Source organism: Saimiri boliviensis, chromosome 1, assembly GCF_048565385.1.
Source record: "Saimiri boliviensis isolate mSaiBol1 chromosome 1, mSaiBol1.pri, whole genome shotgun sequence".
In the NCBI taxonomy this organism is placed as follows: domain Eukaryota; kingdom Metazoa; phylum Chordata; class Mammalia; order Primates; family Cebidae; genus Saimiri; species Saimiri boliviensis.
In genome coordinates, this window is record NC_133449.1 from 7361982 (window position 1) to 7387120 (window position 25139).

A 25139-nucleotide genomic window follows, 5' to 3' on the forward strand; every position below is an offset into this window, starting at 1 on the left:
TAATCCCAGGTAAACTGGGATGGTTGATCTCCCTAAGGTGTGGGATACAAATCTTTATATTGATGTATTCTCCATAGACGTATTGCTGAATCCCTGCATCCACTACAAAGTTTCAATGCCTCCTCTTTCATGAAGACTATCTCCTTTATACTATCTTCCAAAATTATAATGAAATTGTCCTTAGAATATTGAAAAGCCCTCAAACTTTGTCACTCATTCGAAGATGAGCATTCGCATTCCTTTTTATTGTTTCTTTTGTGTCGTTTGTTATTACTGCTATGAATTCTCTTAGTGATAATAGAGTAAAATGACTCTGATTTACTAGCTCACTAGTCAGATATTAGAATGACTTGGCAAACTTTCCAAAGCCTCATTCCACGGTTCATCTCTAATTAATCAAATCAGAATCTCTGGGGATAAAGATGGGGCCCTAATTTCATCCTTCGTGTTTGTTGTTTGTTCTTATTATGCTTTGTTTTTTTAAGCTCTGTTGGTGATGTTAGCATGTAACAAGAGTTGAGAACTACTAATATGGCTCAACTCCTTAACTAAAAACAACAAACAAGCTTTGTCTGACAGAAGTTAACCATCTCATCCTAGATTTCTACAGATTGTCAGCAGCAATGTTAGCACCTCTTGCTGCTTAGAAGTTTCTTCTGCCTAAATCATCTTTCTCAAGTTCAACGTTCCACAAATCTCTAGGGCAGGAGCAAAATGCCACCAGTGCCTTTGCTAAAACTTAAGAGTCATCTTTACTCTAGTTCCCAACAAGTTCGTCATCTCCATCTGAGACCACCTCAGCCTGGACCTTATTGTCCATATCACTATCAGCAGCATTTTGGGCAAAGCCATTCAAAAAGTCTCTAGGAAGCTCCAAACTTTCCTATGTTTTTCTGACTTCTTCTTAACCCTCCAAACTATTCCTGCCTCTGCCTGTTACCTAGTTCCAAAGTCATTTCCTGATTTTTTAGTATATTTTCAGCAACACCCTACTCTACTGGTACCAATTTACTGTATAAGTCAATTTTTACTCTGCTGGTAAAGGCATACATACCTAAGACTGGGAAGAAAAAGAGGTTTAATTGGACTTACAGTTCTACATGGCTGGAGAGGCCTCAGAATCATGGCAGGAGGTGCAAGGTACTCCCTGTGTGGTGGGTGCAAGAGAAAATGAGGAAGAAGCAAAAGCAGAAACCCCTGATAAGCCCATCAGATCTTGTGAGACTTGATTCAGTATCATGAGAATAGCACCGGAAAGATTGGCCCCCATGGTTCAATTACCTCCTCCTGGGTCCCTCCCACAACACACGGAAATTCTGAAAGATACAGTTCAAGTTGAGATTTGGGTGGAGACACAGCCAAACCATATCAGAATCATACATGTGGAGAAACACGGAGAACTTGGGTATGCCTGTCACTGGCCTCCTTGCTAAGAACAGATACGAATATCAGCCACAGCTCTTAGTAGGACTTCATAGTTATATTACTCAATGGAGAGGGGAAAAGAGAAGAAATTCTGTAGAAAAAGTAGAAGGTTATAGTTAACACATGGTCAATTGCTTGAATATATAGTTCACACATAGTCAATTGCTAGTATCTAGCATTGCTATAGACTCTCAAGGATGACTGAGGAATGTAGGAGTCAAGTCATTTTTCTTTTACCATTAATACCCTTGAAATAATAATCTTGCCAAGGGCATTTACTCAGGAGTAGATTAATGTTCACATGCTTGGAAGATAAATTGGCTACTGACATACTCCTATTGTTATTTATTTTTTCCTATACAGCTGCAAAAATCTGCCAATTTCATAGTACTAAGAAGTTTTTCTTAGGCATGATAGATCTTAAAATCCTTGGAAAAATGAAACCATTTCTGCTAATCAGTCCTTTTCCTTTTTTTTCTGCACTTTGTTTAAATAATGAAACCAAGCATGCATCACACAAGCAGGCATTTCTTTCCCACTCCACACAGCATTGCACTTCATCGGTTGGTGATGCTCATTTTAGCTTTGTAAAGATTACATTTCAGAATGAAGTTTTACAATCATTTTTACAGTGATAGTTCAAAATCAATGAGATGTGTGACATCAGAAACTAAGGCAGCTAAAGTATTGAAGGATGTCATCCTAAATTATGTCAGATTAGGATATAATTACATGAAATATGATTATTGTCAGTTGAAAAAATTGGAGAAATTGTAGTTTCAGAAGGGGCTAGCAGACCTCTTTCTTTCTCCATCCAGCAAGCCATAAAGATGCCTCTAGGAGGGGCACCCTCCCTGTGCCAGGGCGAGAAAACCGTCCTCATTACCAGAGACTTGGAATTGGGGATTGTAACAAACTTGAATAAATCTACTTTCTGATGTAACTCTTTATCTGCTGCTAGTTTTACACACATCCAAACATCTATCCATGACTCCCCTAGAAATTTACTGCCCCATCCAGATCCCCTTTATCTTATCATTTCTTCTCAAACTCATTGTTCTTTGACTAAGAAGTGTAAAAGCATCTTGCTTTGGCCACTTCTTGAAACTTGACTCTCTTGTGAAGATCCCCAGGTACATAAAAAAACAAAATAAAATTAGTATACTTTTCTCTTGTTCATTAATCTGCCTGGTGTCAAATTTGGCTTCTAGATCCAGCCAAAGAGCTCATATAAGAGTTAACGGGAGGTATGAGGTGATCACTGGCTACTCTTTACAGCAAAGAGCTAAACTAACATTCTTAAAGATAATTATTTTTTTGAGATAAGGTCTCAGTCTCTGTCACCCAGTCTAACTACAGTGGCAACATCTTGGCTCACTGCAGTCTTGACTTCCTAGGCTCCAGCAAACCTCCCACCTCAGCCTTTTCAGTAGCTAGGAATACAAGCATATGCCACCAAGCCTGGCTAATTTTTGCATTTTTTGTAAACATGGGGTTTTGCCATGTTTACATGGCAAAAGTTCAAGACCCAGGCTGGTCTTGAACTCCCAGGCTCAAGCAATTCACCTGTCTTGGCCTCCCAGGGTGCTGAGATTACGGTGTGAGCCACTATTATTTAATTTTCACACTACTGATAAAGACATACCTGAGACTGGAAATAAAAAGAGGTTTCATTGGACTTAGAGTTTCACATGACTGGGAAGGCCTCAGAATCATGGCAGGAGGCAAAAGGCACTTCTTACATGGTGGCAGCATGAGAAAAATAAGGAAGAAGCTAAAGCAGAAACCGCTGATAAACCCATCACATCTCATGAGATGTATTCACTATCATGAGAATAGCACATGAAAGACCTGCCCCATGATTCAATTACCTCTCCCCGGGTCCCTCCCGCAACATGTGGGAATTCTGAGAGATAAAATTCAAGATCAGATTTGGGTGGGGACACAGCTAAACCATATAATTTCATCCTTGCCCCCCACAACACTCATGTTCTCACATTTCAAAATCAGTCATGCCTTCCCAACAGCCCCCAGAGTCTTAATTCATTTCAGCAATAACTCAGAAGTCCACAGTCCAAAGTCTAATCTGAGACAAAGTAAGTTCATTCCACCTATGAGCCTGTAAAATTTTATTTTCTATATACAACGGGGGTACAGACATTGGGTAAGTACAACCATTATAAATAAGAGAAATTGTCCAAAACAAAGAGGTTATAAGGCCCGTACAAGTCTAAAATCCAGTGGGGCAGTCAAATCTTAAAGCTCCAGAATGATCTCCTTTGACTCCATGTTTCACATCCAGGTCACAGCCCGATACAAGAGGTAGATTCCCATGCTCTTGGGCTCCATGCCTGTGTCTCTTCAAGGTACCACCTCCCTCCCAGCTCCTTTCACAGGCTGGCATTGAATACCTGCAGTTTTTCCAAGAGCACAGTACAAGCTGTCCGTGGATCTACCATTCGAGGTCTAGAGGATGGTGGCCCTCTTTTCACAGTTCCACTACACAGTGCCCCAGTAGGGACTCAGTATAGGGGCTTCAACCCCACATTTCCCTGCTGCAGAGTCCTAGCGTTGGCTCACCATGAGAGCTTCTCCCCTGCAGCAAACTTCTGCCTCCAGGCATTTCCATAGATCTTCTAAAATCTAGGCAGAGGTTCCCAAACCTCAATTGTTGACTTCTGTGAATCTGCAGGCTCAACACCAGATGGAAGCGGCCAAGGCTTGGTGCTAGCACCACCTGAAACCCTGGCCTGACCTCTACATTGGTCCGTTTCAGACATGGTTGGAGTAGCTAGGACATAGGACTCAAAGTCCCTAGGCTGCACACAGCGCAGTAACCCTGTGTCCGGCTTACACAACCACTTTTTCCTCCTAGGCCTCTGGTCCTGTGTTGGGAGGGGCTGCCATGAAGACCTCTGACATGCTCTGGAGACATTTACCCCATGGTCTTGGGGATTAACGTTTGGCTCCTCGTAATTTCTATAATTTCTGCAGCCTGCTTGGATTTCTCCTCAGAAAATAGAATTTTCTTCTCTATCACATTGTCGGCCTGCAAATTTTCCAACCTTTTATGCTTTGTCTCCCTTATAAAACTGAGTGCCTTTGACAGCACCCAGGTAGGTTTTTGAGTGCCTACTCCTTAGAAATTTCTTCCTCCAGATACCCTAAATCATCTCTCTCAAGTTCAAAGTTCCACAAATCTTTAGGGCAGGGGCAAAACAAACAAGAGTCACCTTAGCTCCAGCCCCCAGCACGTTCCTTTTCTCCATCTGAGACCACCTCAGACTGGGTCTTATTGTCCATATCATTATCAGCATTTTGGGCAGAGCTATTCAACAAGTCTCCAAGAAGTTGCAAACTTTCCCACGTTTTCCTGTTTTCTTCAGAGCCCTTCAAACTGTTCCAATCTCTGCCTGTTACCCAGTTCCAAAGTTGCCTCCACATTTTTGGGTATTTTTTTCAGCAACGCTCCACTCTACCAGTACCAATTATCTTTATTAGTCTATTTTTATGCTGCTGATAAAGACATACTTGAGACTGGGAGAAAAAGAGGTTTAATTGGACTTACAAATCCACATGGCTGAAGAGGCCTGAGAATCATGGCAGAAAGCTAAAGGCACTTTTCACATGGTGGTGGCAAGACAAAATGAGGAAGAAGCTAAAGCAGAAACCCCTGATAAACCCATCAGATCTTGTGAGACTTCAATTCACTATCACGAGAATAGTATGGAAAAGGCCAGCCCCCATGATTCAATCACCTCCCCCTGGGTCCCTCCCATAACACATGGGAATTCTGGGAGATACAATTCAAGTTGAAATTTTGGTGGGGACACAGACAAACCACATCATCCACCTCTCCTAGCCCTTAAAAGCAATTTTTAAAAAGAAGAAAAATTTCAATTATGGTTTATTCTGTGAACCAATGACATATGTTAATTTAAGAAGTATTGGAGAATTTGAACACTGTCTCTATTATTTTTACTCTAAAGCTGTATTTGTTATTAAAATAAACATTGCCCTAGTTTCACAAACCTTTTAACTGAAAACACAACAGACAGAAAATTAGAGACTGGGCCTTATGGAAATAAAGCTTTTGCTCATATTTGTATTTCTTGTTTTGTTTTGTTCTGTTTTCAGGGAGACCTTCTTTGAAAGGACAAAGGTTTAAAAAGAAAAAAAAAAGTAAGAAAGAAAAATGTTTCCAGTAGTACACATATTCAGAGATACATTAGCAAGAAACAATACTCTGAATAAGGTCTGGGGAGATCTAGTGAAAGTGGCTCACTTTATGAACTGCACAGAAGCTGAAACTGCATATTTTCAAACAGATTGTCTCTGCAAACCAAGATAACAGCTTGAATTAGGAGAGGGCTGCACTGACTCAAGGTTAGAGGTGTGAAGCGCAAGGGGAGCACTGGGAGGCGGCCATGGCACATGGACCATGGGATGGATGGATGCCTTTTCCAGAACTACAAGGGAGAGGGTAACATGTGACATTCACCACAGTGACTTTCTGGAAACAGCTCACTTCATGGATTCTTAATATTAAAAAAAAAAGTCAAAATTATGTTTACTTTAAATAGGGCACATGCTGATTTCTCTCTCATTTGTGTTCTCTTGATGCAGCAGGAAAGATCCCCTGAAGGTTAGTGGTAAGAGGCCCACATTTCCATGGTTACCTCCAGGATTCCTTTCTTCTCTGCAAAAACACAAGTCATCACAAACTTAAAAGCCCAATAATGAGTCTAACCAAGGAGGAGAAATAAAATACTGTCAATAGTTTTGACAACACATTCTCCATCTCCAGCTGTAAATTGTGTACTTTCGAATACACTTTGGAAATGGTGTTACAGCACCCTGTGACTGCCTTGGCATGGAGTTGAGCTCTTAGCATTTGGGAGGGGAAATAATATTAAATGGATGAATGGATGCTTTGAATTGTCTGCACTTCCTTATTTACATCTTTTCATTAATGCTAAGGTTTGATGATACTTTATTCAAAGTGAGATGTAAGGGCTCTTCAAAGACTCATAGGGATTAAGAGCTCTTCTGATTATTGGCTCAGTAGTAGTCCAGACCTTGGTAATAATTTTTTTTTTGAGACAGGGTCTCGCTTTGTCACTCAAACTGGAATGCAGTGGCATGAACACAACTCACTGCAGCCTCCACCTCCCAGGCTCAACCTATCTTCCCACTTCAGCCTCCCAATTAGTGGGGACTATTGGCATGTGCCACTACCATGCCCAGCTAATTTTTGTATTTTTTTGTAGAGTCAGGGATCTCACTATATTTCCCAGGCTAGTCTTGAACTCCTGAGCTCAAGCAATTCTTCTGCTTCAGCTTCCCAAAGTGCTGGGAGTACAGGTCTGAGATGTTCTCAAACGGTAATGATTTTATTACTTCCTCTCTGTACTGCAACACTTGTTCCTCATACCCCTCTTGATGATCTTTATGCACTTTCTGTTTGGTATCTTAGCTATGCACTAATGTGGCTTCTCTCTAACACTCTCTTTGGTAATCTCTGATGAAAGAATGGTGATGTGAATTGCATTGGTATCCTTTTAGTGTGTCTAACACAGCATTCTTCATATAATGAACTCTCAATAATTATAGATTGAATCAATAAATGAACAATATAAACAATATCCCCAGTACCTGGAAAGGTATAATCTGTTAACTTAGACATATCTCAACAAGTTATTAATTTTTATATTCACTGAGACAAATTTTAAAAGATAGTTGATATTTGCATGCTTGGAAGAGTTTAATTCTGGTAACTTTTTGAAACGGAAATTTTGTAAGTGCCAATAAATAGCATTTACATTATTTGTTGTGCTCTACAATTTCGTCATGATAATAAAATATTGTTTGGATATAAAAAAGATCTGACTAAACTAGCCTGGGTGGTGTCCAAACCATCTGTTTAGGTCCAAAAAACACTTGTAGGGAATAAATATGTCTATAATGAGCTTGTGACTTTTAGATTTGAAACCTTAAGTGCAGAACTCAATAACAGTCCTCAGATGGCAGCTCTCAGAGATATCTACCAAGGAAGAAAACAGACAAGTTACCATTGCTAGTCAGATGCCTTTGCCAAGAAAGCGGAAACATGGAAATGTAGGTCACAGATGGAATTCCATTATTTCATGGCTATGGTGTCCTAAGCACAAATCTGAAAACCACACCTGGCTGAGTTCCGATCAGAAGGAGCACCCATGGCCCCTGGGTGGCACTTGGCCCACTCTCAAGCGTGGCCCTCCTTCCTCTCCCAGATAGGCAGGAAGGATTTTCTTAATCTTTACTTAGTCTAACATTATTTATATCTGCACATTGTTGGTTGTTCAGCAGCAAACCAGACAAACTGGATTCTTCCCTCCATGGAGATTTTTGCAGAATGAACATAGTCTTTGGAATCAAATGCAGATCTGAATACAACTCCTTCTACCCAAAAGCAAAGCGGATACATAGGATCTCTGAGACATCAATAAAATACTCATATCCAAAAATAATAGTGCAATGAGAACAGCAGAATTTACAAAATCTCTGCTAAAAGGATACTGCTAGGATGTAGGCATGACAAGGAATATGCATGGTCAACAAGGAGAGAAAAATGTGACAGAGATTAGGGTCATGTGGATAAAAAGACACTATTACTCAATGAAATCAAATTTGCTTAGATACCCTGAAGAATGAAGAAGGCCTTTCACCTACTCAAAAACAAGGAGAAATATGTTCTCTGCTCTGTTAAAATAAATAAAAGAAAAACTTTATTCTTTTCCAAATGCTTGTGTGTGTTTGTTTGTGTGTGTGTGTGTGTGTTTCCATGTGTGTGTCTGTGTCTGTGTATTAGATAAAAGTTAACCCCATTTCAAAACTTGCCAGCTACATACAGATGAACTGTATTGTAAATACTGTTTTAAAAGTCACTGTTCAAATAAAAGCTTTTAAAAAAGAAAAATAAATAATGCTATAGGACTAGATTGAAAAATATGAGTTTTCTTATGGATTTTGAGTTCATTGCTCCCATTAAAAGCCTTGCAAGCAAAGTCAAGAGAGCCAACCACAGTGGCCCAGAATCACTCTTCTCATTAACAAAAATCAGGGGAGTTGTTCTATTCAGGCTACAGTTGACCACAGTTACCAGACTAATGCCAGACAATTTTCAAGCCAGCTGACCCTCTCTTTGTCCACAGTAATTCAACTATTGACTGAATCTACAATGTGCAAATGAAGTGGCCCCTGCAAGCCTGGGAAGGCTGGAGAGAACAGGATACCTGTGGCTTCTGCCTTCATGGAGATTAGAGTCAAGAGGGGCAAAAAAGTTTAAGCAAACAATTTAGAGGTTTGCATGTTAGAATTATTTCACGTTGATAGAACAGGTCATGTGGGAGCCTGCAAGGAAGATGGACCAAGTTGAGAAAGGGTGATCAGGCTCAGACTTCCGAAGATGCCATTTTGGAGAAGATGGAAGGTTGAGAGTGAGAGAGCCAGGTAGAAGTGGTGGTGGTGATGGTGATGATCATTTCCTGTAGGAGGAAATACAAGTACAGATTATTCTACAGTTTGGTGTGTTTGTGGTTATACAAAACCCATCATGTGTCAGAAGACTGAGAAAGAATCAACAAGATACCCACAAATGCTCACTCACCATGTACAATCTACCAAAGAAGAAAATGAGCAAGTTACTAGGCCAGTTAGATGCATTCGCCAAGAAAGCAGAAACATTAAAATGTAGGTCACAGACGGAATTCCATTATTTCATGGCTATTGGGTCCTAAGCACAAATCTGAAAGGCACACCATCATTGAGCTCTAAAGGCTTTATGTCACTGCTTGGCAACAAGAGTCTTTTAGGCACTTAGGAATGGAAACCTTCCTAATACACTTTGTTAGAAGCATCAAAAATAGTAGCAACAAACAAACTCCCCAAACTATAATTTTCTATCATGAAATTGAATGAAAACATTATATACAAATGTGTGTAGACGTTTTTTAAATTTTTTTTGGTATTGTTCTCTTATTTCTTTTTATTTAAATATCAAATATTTTTTCTGGTTCTCAGAGGCATAGAGTTGAATTACTTGAAGCTATTGATTTATGGCATCCTCAATGGCTCACACATGGCTCATCTTTATTTGTTTTATTTATTTGAATAATCTAAAATACATTTAATTTTTCATTAGCCAAAACACAACATTAAAACCTAACCAATAACCTACATTTAATTATATGGCCCCATCCCATTCCCTTGTCTTCATCACATTAGTTAATTATCTACTTATTTCTCAGGTTAATCTTTCTTTCCTTTTGTTCTTCTTTCCCTTTCTTCTTCCTTCCATTTTATGTCAATCTAATGTATCTCTAAGTACTGCTACAATGAATTGTTTAAAAAATCATAGTTGTTTTTATTTTTATTTATTTATTTATTTATTATTTTTTTAATTGCATTTTAGGTTTTGGGGTACATGTGAAGAACATGCAAGATTGTTGCATAGGTACACACATGGCAGTGTGATTTGCTGCCTTCTTCCCCTTCACCTATATCTGACATTTCTCCCCATGCTATCTCTCCCCACCTCCCCACCCCCCCGTCCCTCCCCCATTTCCCTCCAATAACCTGGAAACCATCATTCTCAGCAAAATGACACATAGTTGTTTTTAAATTTATAAAAGGGCATTATGATGGATATAACCTTTTGAAATGTATTTTTTGCACTGAATATTATTTTGCTTAGATTCATACTGTCTGACTGTATTTCACTGTCTGATCCATAATGTCTGACTGTATTTCACTGTGTGAATATATGGGAGTTTATTCATGCTCCGCACTTCCCGTTCATGAGTTCTGTCAGGGTTTTTGCTATTGTGCATAGTACCAAAATGAATATCCTTGCATACGTATTCTGTAGTTTATATGCAAAAGTTTTTCTGAGTATGTCTGGAACTTCAATTGCTAAAACATAGGTTAACAAATGTTTAATTTTACAAGAAAATGCCAAACTATTTTCCAAAATGGTTGCTCCAATTCACGGGCAATTTGAAGAGGATTCTCTGAATCTGTAATCACTCCAATATTTGGTATTTTCAATTTTTTGCCTAAATAAGTAGGAATAGAAGGAGATGCCATTTTCATTTTAATTTGCATTTCTCTAGTTTTAATGATATTTGGCATATTTATTTTCTTTTTTATGAAATGGCTATTCATATTTTCCTCAAAAATCAAAAATTATCTGTGCTTTATTAATTTTGAAGAGTTCCTTTTATATACTACACTTGCTACTGATCTTTCTTACTTGTATTTCATAAATTCCTTCTGTCATTTGGTAATTTGTCATTCTACTATTTGTATGAGTCCATTCTTTCATTGATGTAAAGAACTACTTGAAACTGAGTAATTTATAAAGAAAAGAGGTTTAATTGGCTCATGGTTCTGTAGGCAGCATGGAAAGGATAGCTGGGAAGGCCTCAGAAAATTTGCAATTATGGCAAAAGATGAAGGGGATGCATGCATGATCTACATGGCTGGAGTAGGAGAGAGCATGTGAATGGAGAGGTGCTGCACACTTTCAGACAACAAGATCTTATGAGAACTCACTCACATCATGAGAACAGCAAGGGCTAAAACTGCTCATGATCCAATTACCTCCCAACAGGCCCCTCCTTCAATACTGGGGATTATAATTGGACATGAGATTTGGATGGGGAGACAAAGCCAAAACATATCACCATTTTACTTTTTACTTTGTATTGGAGAACAAAGTTAATTTTAGTATGATGAACTGAATTAATCTTTTTTTCAATAATTTAGTCATTTTGCTTTGATTTAGATCAGTAAACCTAAATAATATCAATCTATATATTTTATTAGGAATTTTAAATTGTTTCTAAACATTTTAAACATTTAATTGAAATGCTGTTTAATTAATTTGGAGTTAAATTTTGTTCATTTTGTGATTTGGATTCAATTTAATCTCCCCTTTTTTTCATATGGATAATCATTTTTTCAACTTCATGTATTGAACATATGCTTCTTTCCCAATCTCAGATACCACTTCCATATAAACTTCCATAAATCTATGGGTTACCTAACTGATCCATTGGTCAAATTGTCATTACCACATGTACATATACATTTCAATATTAATTTTTGCCTTTTAATGTCTGAAAATGGCAAACTCTGAAGAGCTTTTGTTTGGGATTGCATTGATTATATAGCTCAATGTGAGGACAATAGACTTCAGCAGTATTGGGGCTTTAAGCAGATGAATACAGCACATCTTTCTATTCATTTAACATGTTCTTAATTTCTCCAGCAATGTTTTATTTTTTAAAGTGCAAAACTTGCATAAATTTTGAAAATTTATTCCTAACCATTTTATATTTTTATTCTATTGTAAATGGTATTACTTTTTAAAAATTTCATTTCCAATTATTTGTTGTTAATACATTCAATGACAATTGATTTCTGTCAGTTGTCTCTATATTGTGTAATCTCACTAATTCACTAACTAGTTCTAGCAGTAGATAAAATCTACCAGTTTTTTTTTGCAGATTTTCTGTAATCTAAAGAGTTAACTGATTACTTCTAGTAACTTTCTCAGAGATTCCCCATAGGTTGTTTTGTTTCTGTTTTACATAGATGATTCTTTTAATTACAAATAAAAATACTTTTGCTCTTTCCTTTCTAATATTCATACCTTAATTTCTTTTCTTGTCTTAGTAAACTGGCTAGAACTTCAAGTACAATGTTGAATAGACATGATGGAAATAAAATTGTTGCTATTTTATCAGTCTTAGTGAAAACACCTTCAGTTTTTCATCATTAAGAATGATGTTAGCTGCAGGTTGTCATTGCTATTTCTAGAAATTTTTGTTCAATTGAAGGAGTGCTCTTCTCTTTCTAGTTTTCTGAGAGTTTTTTTTTTTTATAATAAATTGATGTTGGAATTTGTTAAATTATATGTATTATTTTAAAACTCTGAAGATTGCTAGAGTAAGTATTTAGGCAGACATGAGCAGGGCAGGAGAGCCTCCATACCCAGGAATGTCAGGCAACCGTCAAGTGATGGTCATGCGATTGCTAAATTATCTCCCTAAAATGATAATTAATCACAGTCAATGTCAGGGAAAGACAGCCTCCCAACAGAGAAAAAATACCTGAAGCTGATGATTAGCAGCTTCCACCAGATGAGCTCTCAAGAGCTGGGTGGTGGGCTCAAGCATGCACACTAAAAGACAAAATGATGAAGCTTAATTGTTATATGATATTCCTCTATGAATGCTCCACTGATAAAGGAAAAATGCCTCAAGTGAGCATGCACACAACTTCAGTAAACACACGGCACATGCAGCCCCTCCCAAGTGCTGGCAGGCCACTGTGCACGCAGACAGACAGCCTGTCCCAAGGAAAAAAGGGACGAGGAAGGCAAACCTCAGAACCATGCCCATGTATAAAATCCTAAGTCCAGGGCTGAACGAGACACTTGAGTCTTTCAAGTAACCCACTTCGCCCTCTTCCAAGTATACTTTGCTTCCTTTCATTCCTGATCTAAAACTTTTTAATAAACTCTGTCTCCTACTCTGAAACTTGCAGTTTCTCTCTCTGCCTTAAACCCACTTCTGCTCCTTAGCCAAATTATTTTCTTCAAAGAGGCAAGGACTGAATTTGCTGCAGACCTGTATGAATTCACTGCTGGTAGCTAGATGGTAGTGGAATTTTTTACTGTTTATTCTGCTAATATGGTAAAGGGAATTGATTGATTTTCAAATGTAAAGCCAACCCTGTATTCTTGGGATAAATGTGACTTGGCTATGATATAAATCTATATTGCTCATTTTGATTTGCTAATATCTTACTGAAGTTATTATATCTATGCACATGAAAGTTGTCCATCTTTTTTTGTAATGCCATTTTTATAGTCACCTATAGAAATGGATAAACTCCTCACCCAAAGCATTATTAGATTAAATATCAAGACTAATGACACCACACAAACACCAAGATATTATGGGAAGGCTTATTATGTACATGATTGATTAATCTAAGGTGAGCACGGAAGACCTTTAATGTAGATCTGGTGCCAAAGGAAAAAACACCCAGATTTTCTTTCCAGTTTGTCAAAATGTGGGGCATAAAGAAAAAGTCAAAAGGTGGGATTTAAAAGCTGTTGCAAACACAAAAAATGAAGTAAGACTCATTACAGTCTTTGTTGGGCTTGGGTATTAAAAATAATCTGACCTCATAAAATAAGATGAGTATTCAATATTCTAATTACTGAAAACGGCTGTGTGAAATTTGTATTATTTCTTTAAATGTATGACCAAATTTACCAATGAAGCTATGTGGGCATAAAGATTGGGTGGGAAGGTTTTAATTGCAATTTAATTTAAGAGAAACTAGGTTTTTAATATTTTATGTCTTATTTTTTTCCAGTTTTGATAAATGGTCTTTCAAGGAATGTGTTCATCAATTTGTAAAATTTATTAGCAGAGTGATATTATCTGTTTTAAAAAAATATCTGTAGGATTTGCAGTGTTATTTCAACTTTCCATCCTATTATAAATATTTTGGGCATTCTATATATTTTCTTGGTCAGTCTAGTTATAGGTTTATAAATTTTACTATTATGGTTTTTCAAAAAACAACTTTAGATTTTATTAATTTTAAACAATTTTTAATTTGCTATTTCAATGATCTTTCTTTTTGTTATATTATTTCTGCCTTTTTGGAATTTCAATTGTTCTTTTTGTTCTGGGTTCTTAAATTACAGCGTGAAGCTTCATCTTAGGGTTAGTTTCTATTGATTGTTTTTCACCTTAATATAAGCCTCCTTTCTTTATTTTTTGGCAGGTAACTTTTCTTTTTATTGTGCACTTTGTAGATGATACTTAGTAGAAAATCTAGATTATGTTGTGTTTCTTCAGAGAAGTTGAAAATTGGTTTTGCTTTCAAACTTGTAACTAAATTTTGTTCTGTTCATACTAAGTATTATTGTATCTTTTTGGGAATAGTTTATATTAGTTATGCTCTGTATTTGAGGATATGGTTCTTTCTTTAGAATATAGTATATACCTTTATCTTAAGAAATGGTTTTATTAAGATCTCCACTGAATACTTGAAGTTTCCAGCAAAGCCTCTTTGCTCAGGCTGCATTGGAGCTCCAAGTCTTCCATGACTTCACAACATACAGCTATAACATTAGCTGTAAGCAAGAGTAGTCAGTTTCTTGCAGACCTTGTTATACTTTGTCTACACCTGATCAGGACCTGAAGTGAACCTCCATGCAGAATTCTGCTTCACTCCCAACACCATACGGAGCTCTCTCTTCTTTGATACCTTAGTCTACAAGTTCCAGCCACATCAACATCCTGGAACTCCAGATTTCACCCGTTCAGCTCAGTGATATCACTGTTCACTGTGGGTTCCACCTGTCTGCACCTTGGTAGGGAAAGGTACCTGCCTGCCTTGGAAGACCCTAGTCAGAAAGCATGGAAAAATGCAGAGCTCACCATTCTGATCCTTCTATTGTGTAATGCTTGGAAATAATACTACATAGTTTGCTTTATATAGTTTTCCCAATGTTACGGTTTTTTACAAAGAGAAAATAAATCAGGTGCCATTTAAAACATCTTTGACTATTCTGCTTCTCCAGCCCTTTACCCTTCTTTGTAAAATATATAATCATGTTAATGAGTGCCCTGGAAACACTTTTTGATTTTGCTGGGATTTTGTTGAAACTATGAACCTATTTGGGTAATGACATCTTCACAATATTAAGTTGGGCATTTCTCTCCATTAATTTAAATTTCCATTAATAATTATTTGTTTATTTCTAAATGTTGTAATGTGCTTCCATTGCCATTATTACATATTATTTAATAAACCCTTATTGGTTTAAAGATTCATAGAAAGAGCAAATCAAATGTCCAAAAATAGTAACCTAAATTACATTTAATACTTTCAGTGACAGAGCTCACTACAGCTAATTTTATTGTCAAACAATTAGTATTGATACAAAGTTTCTCCTTATGATGAGCCAAAATTCTCCTTTCTGAAGCTGTGTCCTAATTCTACTCCGACTTTACACAGGTAAATCTAATTTCTAATATTATTACTTAGTTCATATAATTTGCAAATTACTTTTATAATTTTAAACTATTGTACAATTAATCTTCACTGAAAACTGGACATAAAGTAGAATTAGTACCATTTGTCTAATTTATGGATGGAGAACATGGGAATCAGAGAGTTAAAACATATTTCAGTTCTCACAGTTGGTTAGCTAGAACTTCAGCTCTTAATTCACTATTATTTCCATCAATTCCAAGTTTAGATTATTTGAATCTATTCTATAGAGCAAGGTGAAAGTTCACAAGAAGGTAAGAAGCTGACATTAGACTTTATAAACTTTCCTAAAGCACATTTTTAACTTATAAGTTATAAGCATCTTTAAACTTCTTGGATATAATCAGACTTGAACTGATGGTCTTGTAAAGGGAGCACTTCCTGTCTTGTACTAGCTGGTGATCTACTTAGTCAACCAGCAGAAAAGACTTACAAGATTCTCTAAACATTATCTGTGTTAGTAAATCCTCAGTGACTTCAGATGCAATCAGCAATTGGTGGCACATTGGTTATTGAACTTTTCCTTAAAAAAAAAAAAAAGATTTAAATCTGTGAGAGTATATGGAAAGTAAATTGATGGAGGAAAGAGCATTGGCATTCATGAGCAGCCAGGAGTTTTGTGTGCTTTCTGCTCATTCATCCAGCCAGCACTGTGCAGTAGTTGGTATTATCTTTATTCTACAGATGAGGATTATGTGCTCAAGATCAAATTATTTGACCTAGATACTCTGACACCATTTGAATTATTTTTTTTCTGAAATTTGCATGCCACAATGCACCAGGGACCAGAAACTTTTACCAAATTCTACTCTTTTAGCAATAGCAAATAAGCTCACCAATGAGCTGATAGCACAAAAGAAGAAGAAAATGTAGACGGAACTAAAATGTATTCACTCATAATGTATCAAGGACTTTGCTAAAAGTTTTACACATATTTATCATTGGAACACTACGTGAGCTTATAAAGCAGTTACTGATTTTAACTTCATTTTATAAATAAGAAAAACTGAGCTTTAGAGTGTAATGGTTAATATTGAGTGTCAACTTGACCAGACTGAAGGATGTGAAGTATTGTTCCTGGGTATGTCTGTGAGGGTGTTGCCAAAGGAGACTATTTGAGTCTGTAAACTGGGAGAGGCAGACTCACCCTCAATCTGAGTGGGCAGCAGCTAATCAGCTGCAGTGTGGCTGGGATAAAGCAGGCAGAGGAACACGGAAGGACAAGACTGGCTGAGCCCTCCAGCCTCATTTGTCTCCTGTCTGGATGCCTCCTGCCTTCGAACATCAGACCCCAGCTTCTTCAGCTTTTGGACCCTTGACCTTACACCAGTGGTTTGCCAAGGGCTCTTGGGCCTTCAGCCACAGACTGAAGGTTTCACTTTTGGCTTCCCTACTTTTGAGGTTTTGGGACCCAGACTGGCTTCCTTGCTCCTCAGCTTGCAGACAGCCTATTGAGGGACTTCACCTTGTGATCATGTGAGTCAATATTCCTTAATAAACTCCTTTTCATATAAACATCTATTAGTCCAGTCCCTCTAGATAACTCTAATACAGATAATAAGTAATTTTTTTTTCAATTTTATACAGCCAGCAGCAACAGGGGTGGCTGGGAGACACCAGCCTAAAACGAGCTCACTCTTAAACTTTGCTTTTGGAACAGGAAAACTTCCCTTGTCCCCCTCACAGGGTGTGCAGTGGGGGTGTGAATTGCGTCTTCAATGCCCTGCTGCTAAAACCTCTTGGGGAGCATACAGATGGGCAGGCTGTGGGGCTCTGACCCCACAGCAGTGTCTAGGGGTGAATGTTTACAGCTGGAGCCCCAGTAGGCGTGCTTTACAGGGTGCTCTTTTGATTTAGCCCCCTGTAGACAGCCTGAGTAAACCAATTAGACCCTCTATCTTGTCACAAGCACAGAAGGCTTTCTGTGTCCCGGGTTCTTGCCTTGATATACTGGAAAAATCAGATCACATGTGGGCTTGGAGAATGAGTGCAAAGTTTTATTGAGTGGAAGTAGCTCTCAGCAGATGGTGCAGCCAGAAGGGAGATGGTATTCCCCTGGAGTTGGGCTGCTTGACAGTCTCCTCTGACTGCCCTGGCCATACTCTGCCTCATCCTGCTGGTTAATGGCTGCTGGAGTGCTGACGTCTGTCGGTGTGTTCTTCCGCCAGCATGCTCCCCTTGATGCCCTCTCACCATCCAGCCACTTGTGTCTTCTTCTGCTGATCCACTCCTCTCGACATCCCGCTGCCGGTGTGTCTGCCTGCTAGGGTCTGGGGTTCTTACATGCACAGGTTGGGGGTGTGATAAGCCAGGGTGCTCTTGGAAAATTCAACATTTGGGTGCAAAAGCAGGAGTGCCTGTCCTCAACTAGGTCCATGGGGGTGAAGCCCTAGCCAGGGACCCACCTATCTCTACCCAGCACTTCCCTGACCCCTTCCGTATCACTGAAAGGGACCATATTCTTCACTTCCCAGCACTCTCCTATCAGTTCCACTTACATACAAAGGTGGTAAAATACCGGGCCAGGAAGAAACATGAATTAAGGTAAAATTGGGTTAAGTTTTGTGCTTTTTGTTTTTAAGGGCTTTTTTTTTTTTTTTTGAGATAGTTTCGCTGTTGTTGCCCAGGCTGGAGTGCAATGGTGTGATCTTGGCTCACCGTAACCTCTGCCTTCTGGGTTCAAGCAATTCTCCTGCCTCAGCCTCCTGAGTAGCTGGGATTACAGGCATGTGCCACCATGCCCTGCTAATTTTTTTTTTTCTTTTTTAGTAGAGACAGAGTTCCACCATGTTGACCAGGATGATCTCGATCTCTTGACCTCGTGATCCAACCACCTCAGCCTCCCAAAGTGCTAGGATTACAGGTGTGAGCCACTGCACCCAGCTTAAGAGTCTTTTTTAACACAGTATGTGTAAGACACCTCTGAAACATCCTAGTAAAGATGAAAATTATTTTACCAAACCTCTGCAACAAGTCTCTGAGATAGAAACATTTATGTCTCTATTTTATCAAATGTTTAGTGAGACCTAGAGAAAATAGCTACAACTTTCCCAAGAACACTGTATTAGTCCATTTCCACACTACTGCAAGGAACTGCCCGAGACTGGGTAATTTATACAGGAAAGAGGTGTAACTGACTCACAGTTCAGCATGGCTGGGGAGGCCCCAGGAAACTTACAATCTTGGCAGAAGGCAAAGGGAGAGCAAGCCACCTTCTTTAAAAAGCAGCAGGGAGGAGAATGAACTCAGGAGGAACCACCAAATACTTACAAAGCCATCAGATCTCATGAAAACTCATCATGAAGAGAACAGCATGAGAAAAATCTCTTCCATAATCCAATTACCTCACCTAATCTCTCCCTTAACACAGGGGGATTATGGGGGTTATAATTGAAGATGAGATTTGAATGGGGACATGAAGACTTATCATATCAAACACAAAATCAGGAAATGTATACCTGAGGGCCTGGCCTCAGTTTGAGGGCTCCCTGGTGGCCGAGCCCTCCCCTCTGTCTTCTCCATTCTCTCCCAATGACGAGGCTGTGATGGAAACACACACAGATCACAGTGAAGAACATGCTGAGTTCCACGGTGATTGCTGGACCCAAAGCTCTTCATTTAGGAAATGCATAGTTGGGAGATTCATGGTCCCCCCTGCAGACTAATCATCTCACAGATAAAACACACAGGTGCCTTGGTGCTGGCTCCTGTCTGCATTGATTTCCCAGAGGGGCTCATGCTCAAAAGTTGAGTAGAAAACAAGGACTTTAAGAGTGCTTAAAACTTAGAGTACTCAAAGGAGCACTTCTGAACAACGTAATGACTCTGCCCTCTAAAAACACTGCAGAGATTCACACAGTGTTAACCTTGGACAGCAGCTGCTTCCTGAAATCTTTATACTCACACCACAACTCCTAAGCAGAAGGAAGAGACTTTTGGAATATTAGGGTAGAAAATTCAATTGGATAGAGTTAGGCTAATATTGTCCTGCGATATGGTTTGGCTGTGTCCCCATTCAAATCTCATCTTGAATTGTAGCTCCCATAATTCCCAGGTGTCATGAGTGGGGGACCCTGTGGGAGATAATTGAATCATGGGGGTGGGTCTTTCCCAGGCTGTTCTCACGATAGTGAATATACTTCACGAGATCTGATGGTTTTATAAAGGGCAGTTCCCCTGCACATGCTCTCTTGCCTGCTGCCATGTAAGATGTGCCTTTGCTCTTCCTTTACCTTCTGCCATGATTGTGAGGGCTTTCCAGGCAACTGAAACTTTGAGTCCATTAAACCTCTTCCTTTATAAATTACCCAGTCTTTGGTTTGTCTTTATTAGCATCATGAGAACAGATTAATAATCCCATTAAAAAATTTTGTTATAAAAATAGCAAACTATTTAAGACCTGAGAACAAGGAGTCCGAGTGATTTCAGCCACACAGCCAGTTAGTGCAGGGCCAAGAACACAAAGGTTCCCAACCCCCTGCCCAGCTCTTTTTTGCCATCAGAATTCTTACATGTCATTTTACTGATAGAATTACCTTTCCCACATTAAACACTAGGTTTATCTTTTTTTTCATGCAGAGTGTTTTCTGTTTGTCAGCTACATGCTAGCAAGTAGCAAGTTTCCTGTGTTTCTTCTCACCACCAGGGAGGGCCCCAGGAAGTTGTCCACCTTGAGCCCACACAACCTTGTGAGCAACTCAGACACACTCCACGTCAAGCTGCCTCAAGGGCACTTGGAGAGCTCTGGGAAGGCTGTGATGTGCACACCACGGGGAAAGCTCTCAGAGGATATTGGCAGCAATTCAGTTGCCAACCAGCTGCAAAAAGCTTTAAAGGACAGTGTTGCATAAAAAATGAAAAATGTTGATTGAGGACATATTGCCCTTGATTGAATGCTGAAGGAAACCTGCTGGCAGAACAAATAGATGAGAAAGGGAGAGGGGAAGGGAAAAGGGGGGAAGGCAAAAGTAGGTCTGCCCGCATTAGCAGCTGTGGAGCAAGCTGTCTGTCCACCCACAGTGAGCATCACATGGAGTGAGGTGTTGTGGTGTCTACCAGAAATCCAGGCCCCAAATCATTAGGGATCCTGCCACAGTTTGCCTTGGACTTTCCAGTACTAAGAACTGTTCAAAACTTTGCTTTCCTAACTAGTTCCTATTCTATCCCATCCTTTCCAGCTTTGCCTAAAGGCCCCAGAAGGGTAGGGCAGGGAGAGGATGCATATTTACAGACTATAATCTCAGGCTTGGGGCTTTATAATCCAGTGACCATCGAAGATGTAACTTGGTTATCTTCTCGGAGATACCAGCAGTGATTTCATCATTTACTTCTGTGGGAGATCCGGCTCCCTACCAGCCAACAATGGAGCTTTCTTTTACTTCCCAGAGTTGTACAGACAGTGGTTTTAAATGTGACTGTTCTGAGGATTAGAGTTAAGTTACTCACCAATCATCACTGCCCAGGGAGGATGCATTTCTGAGAAATATTTTAGATGACTTGATTTTAGGAGGCTTCACTGTGATCTGAGCCAGAAATAATGTTTACCCTAAGAGGACTCTTGCTCATCATCCCGCACAATGGTGTCCTCTTATCAGAATTAGCAGCTGCTGGATCACTGACTGCATTTCCACAGAACACAGAACAGAGTGGAAAGATCCAGGGAATCAAACCACACCTCAAATGGATGCATTGTTCACCTTCTAACCCCAAGCAGACACCAAGAGGAAGGCAAGAGCAGGGATCCTGAGAAACAGAGAGTCAAGGAGCTATGGGGAGAATTTTCCAGCTTTGAGGATGAGAACGTGAGCATCAATTTATGTAAAACCTATTGCTTGATTGGTTTTTTGAATGCCATCTTGTAGAACACCTTGCCCCACACATTGTTTAAAGGTAAGAGGGCTAGATACAATGCTGTCACAGCAAAAACTTGAGTATTTCATAGTTAATTTGGTAGTAATCAATATAACTGATATAAAAAGGACTAGATTTAAATCTTTGTTTTTCTGCTGTCTTGTGGAGTTTCTGTAAGGCAATATTGATTAGAAATGTGTAGGATAATGATATTGTATGACCCTTTGTTGGTAAATGTGAGAAATTGCATAGATAACTCTTGATGATCCTATTCCCTCATTATACACTATAGGAACATAGAACCAAATAATACTACTGGTAAGTGTTTGTTGGATTAATAACTTCACAGAAGGGTACAAATTTTCTGGAGGGATATCAACATGCCAAAGGTCTGTAATCTATCTATTATACTTTTAGGAATATGTCATAAAGTAAATCTGTGCTTGGTTATTCAATTTAGATAAAATTGTGTTCAACAAAACTTCTTTTACAATAAGAAAATTATTATTATTAATATTATTATTATTATTATTATTATTGAGACAGAGTCTCACTCTGTCACCAGGCTGCAGTGCAGTGGCACGATTTTGGCTCACTGCAACTTCTGCCTCTCAGGTTCAAGCAATTCTCCTGCCTCAGCCTTCTGAGTAGCTGGGACTACAGGTGCGTGCCACCACACTCAGCTAATTTCTGTATTTTTGTAGAGATGGGGTTTCAGCATATTGGCCAGAATGGTTTCCATCTCTTGACCTTGTGATCTGCCCGCTTCAGCCTCCCAAAGTACTACAATGAGAGAAAATTTTAAACAACCCATAATGTTTAATAACAAAGACCTAGTTCAATAAAATTGCTCAACCATGTAGTGCAAAACAATGTAGACTTAAAAATGATATTTTAGAAGAATATTTATCCACATAAAAATACATTTTAAAAAGTTTGATTAAAAAGTAGGACAAATATCTAAATGGTATGTTCAGTATAAAGCGTTTTTGATAATTAAAACATAAACATACAAAATATTCTGCAAGTATATTAATATTTTTAAAATGTTAACATCAGTTTTTGGAATAAAGCAAGAGGCATTTTAAAATATTTATTTGTATTTAAAATTTGCACTTATTCTAAAATGAATGCTCATTACTCATGTAATAAGAAAGTAATGAAAAAAATAGTAAAGGAAAAGTCCTCCACAAAATACATGTAACTTAATAATGAAAAACCACTTAGCTACTACCTCCCAGGCCCTGTATAAGCAGGCAGAGTGAAAGGTTCAAAGAATTGATCAGTTCTGCTCTCCAAGCACTCATGGTTCTGAGAACAAGAACAGAGACCAAGGAAGCAAAGGGTAAGAAACCCAATTTTCTTTTTTTTTCTTTCTTTTCTTTTTTTTTTTTTTTTTTTTTTGAGACGGAGTTTCTCTCTTGTTACCCAGGCTGGAGTGCAATGGTGTGATCTCGGCTCACTGCAACCTCTGCCTCCTGGGTTCAGGCAATTCTCCTGCCTCAGCCTCCTGAGTAGCTGGGATTACAGGCACGCACCACCATGCCCAGCTAATTTTTTGTATTTTTAGTAGAGACGGGGTTTCACCAAGTTGACCAGGATGGTCTCGATCTCTTGACCTCGTGATCCACCCGCCTCGGCCTCCCAAACTACTGGGATTACAGGCTTGAGCCACCGCACCCGGCGAGAAACCCAATTTTCTAAGTGCATTAGTTTCTTAATGTTGACATCATGGGGATATCTCTGACCTCTTGTCTCATTTCCTTGTGTTTAATAGTTTCAGATTCAAGATCAGCCTGGCCAACATGGCAAAACCCCTTCTCTACAAAAAATACAAAAATTAGCTGGGTGTGGTGGCAGCCACCTGTAATCCCAGCTTCTCTGGAGGCTGAGGTAGAAGAATCGTTTAAACCCAGGAGGTGGAGGTTGCAGTCAGCCGAGACCATGTTGCCACTGCACTCCACCCTAAGAGACAGAGTAAGACTCTGCCTTAAAATAAAATAAAAAAAAAAGTTTCAGAATATATCTAGGCAGAGATTCACCAGCTGTCACCTACATACTGACAAGGACAGTGTTAGATGTCCCAGTTTACCTGCAGTCAACTGGGGTCCTTCCAGACGATTAATTCAGAGCCTTAGGATTTGGGGATCTTTCTTCCTCGGCTATCCTTCCTTCTCTAAATATACTACAGCTTACTCCCATTACTTCCTGTAGGTCTCTGATCAAGTATTAATTCTCAGAGAGGCCCTCTCTGACCTCTCCTTCCAAATACCTTCAGCCCACCCGAGCCACACCACACTCTTGCTGTCTGCTTTATTTTCTTCATAACATTTACCATCATCTGATGTGTGTGTGTGTTTGTGTGTGTGTGTGTGTGTGTGTGTAAGGGATTTGTCTGTTTTGTTTATTGCTTTAGCTCAGGCATCTGGCATGTGGTAGGCACTGACATCAATTTTTGATAAATTAATGACTAATTCCAATGCTCCTAAGCTAAAGTGAAATACATATTCTAGATTAGTTTTAGATTCATATCTACAGTGTTCAGAAGGGTAGGGAGAGAAAAAAGCATAAAGAACTCCAACCCTATTCCTAAAAAACATGACTTCTTTTTTTATTTTAAATAGTGTAGTTTTCTAGATAGCTTGGAGCACTGTATCTCCTGGGCTGGTGTCATTAGTATAATTCTCATTCGGGACAGTTGCATTCAACTTAAAGCTGATGTCAATTGATGCTGGATGCTGCAGCTCCAGAGCCTTTACATATGATGTGTGGAGGCCCAGGAGGTACTATCCCCATCATCGTCTAAGTGAATGCACCCCTAATTCCCTAGATCAGCATTGAGGATGTTTATCAGTAGACCCAGTGGTAAACATAAATGCATGGGAAAGTCTGAGTGGCTAAAAAAAGTCATCCATTCCGCTGGGTGCTCACAGGTGTAATCCCAGCAGTGTGGGAGGCTGAGGTGGGCAGATCACCTGAGGTCAGGAGTTCAAGACCAGCCTGTCCAACATGAAGAAACCCCATCTCTACAAAAAATACAAAATTAGCCAGGTGTGGTGTCACACATCTGTAATCCCAACTACTCGGGAGGCTGAGACAGGAGAATTGCTTGAACTGGGAAGGTGGAGGTTGCAATGAGCCCAGATTGTGCCATTATACGCCAGCCTGGGCAACAAGAATGAAACTCAGTTTAAAAAAAAAATAGAAAAGGAAGAAGAAAAAAGAAAGAAAAGTCATCCATACAACCACCAAGTCATTTAAATTCATGAGGTTTTTTTTTTTTATCAGAGTTATTATCTTCACACATCATGGGGAACAGGCCCACATGACAGTTGGTTTCAGCTCTCCAGTCACCTTGGAGTTGACGGAGCTCTTTTTAATCTTGAGTCATCCATCTTACCAATGTTCCCTATCATGATGAGAACCTTCCAAATTATGAGAGTCTTCTCCATGTTGAAGCTGAGCCACTCACTTTGCAACAAGTAACCTTTAAGTGACTCCCCAAAGATGAAATGGTATTATTGGTTTACTATTGAGTCACTGTAGTAACTTTAAATGGTATGGCTGCTTAGAGAATTTACAGTCAGGATTACTTCCTCTGAAAGAACAACATAAGGTGAGATCCTTGGGAACAGAGACTTTTTTGTTAATGTCTGTGTTACCTATCGGTAGCAAACTACCTGCCACATGGAATTCTACTCAATGCTATTGCTGTGTTTGCTGAACAACTGAATAGCTGA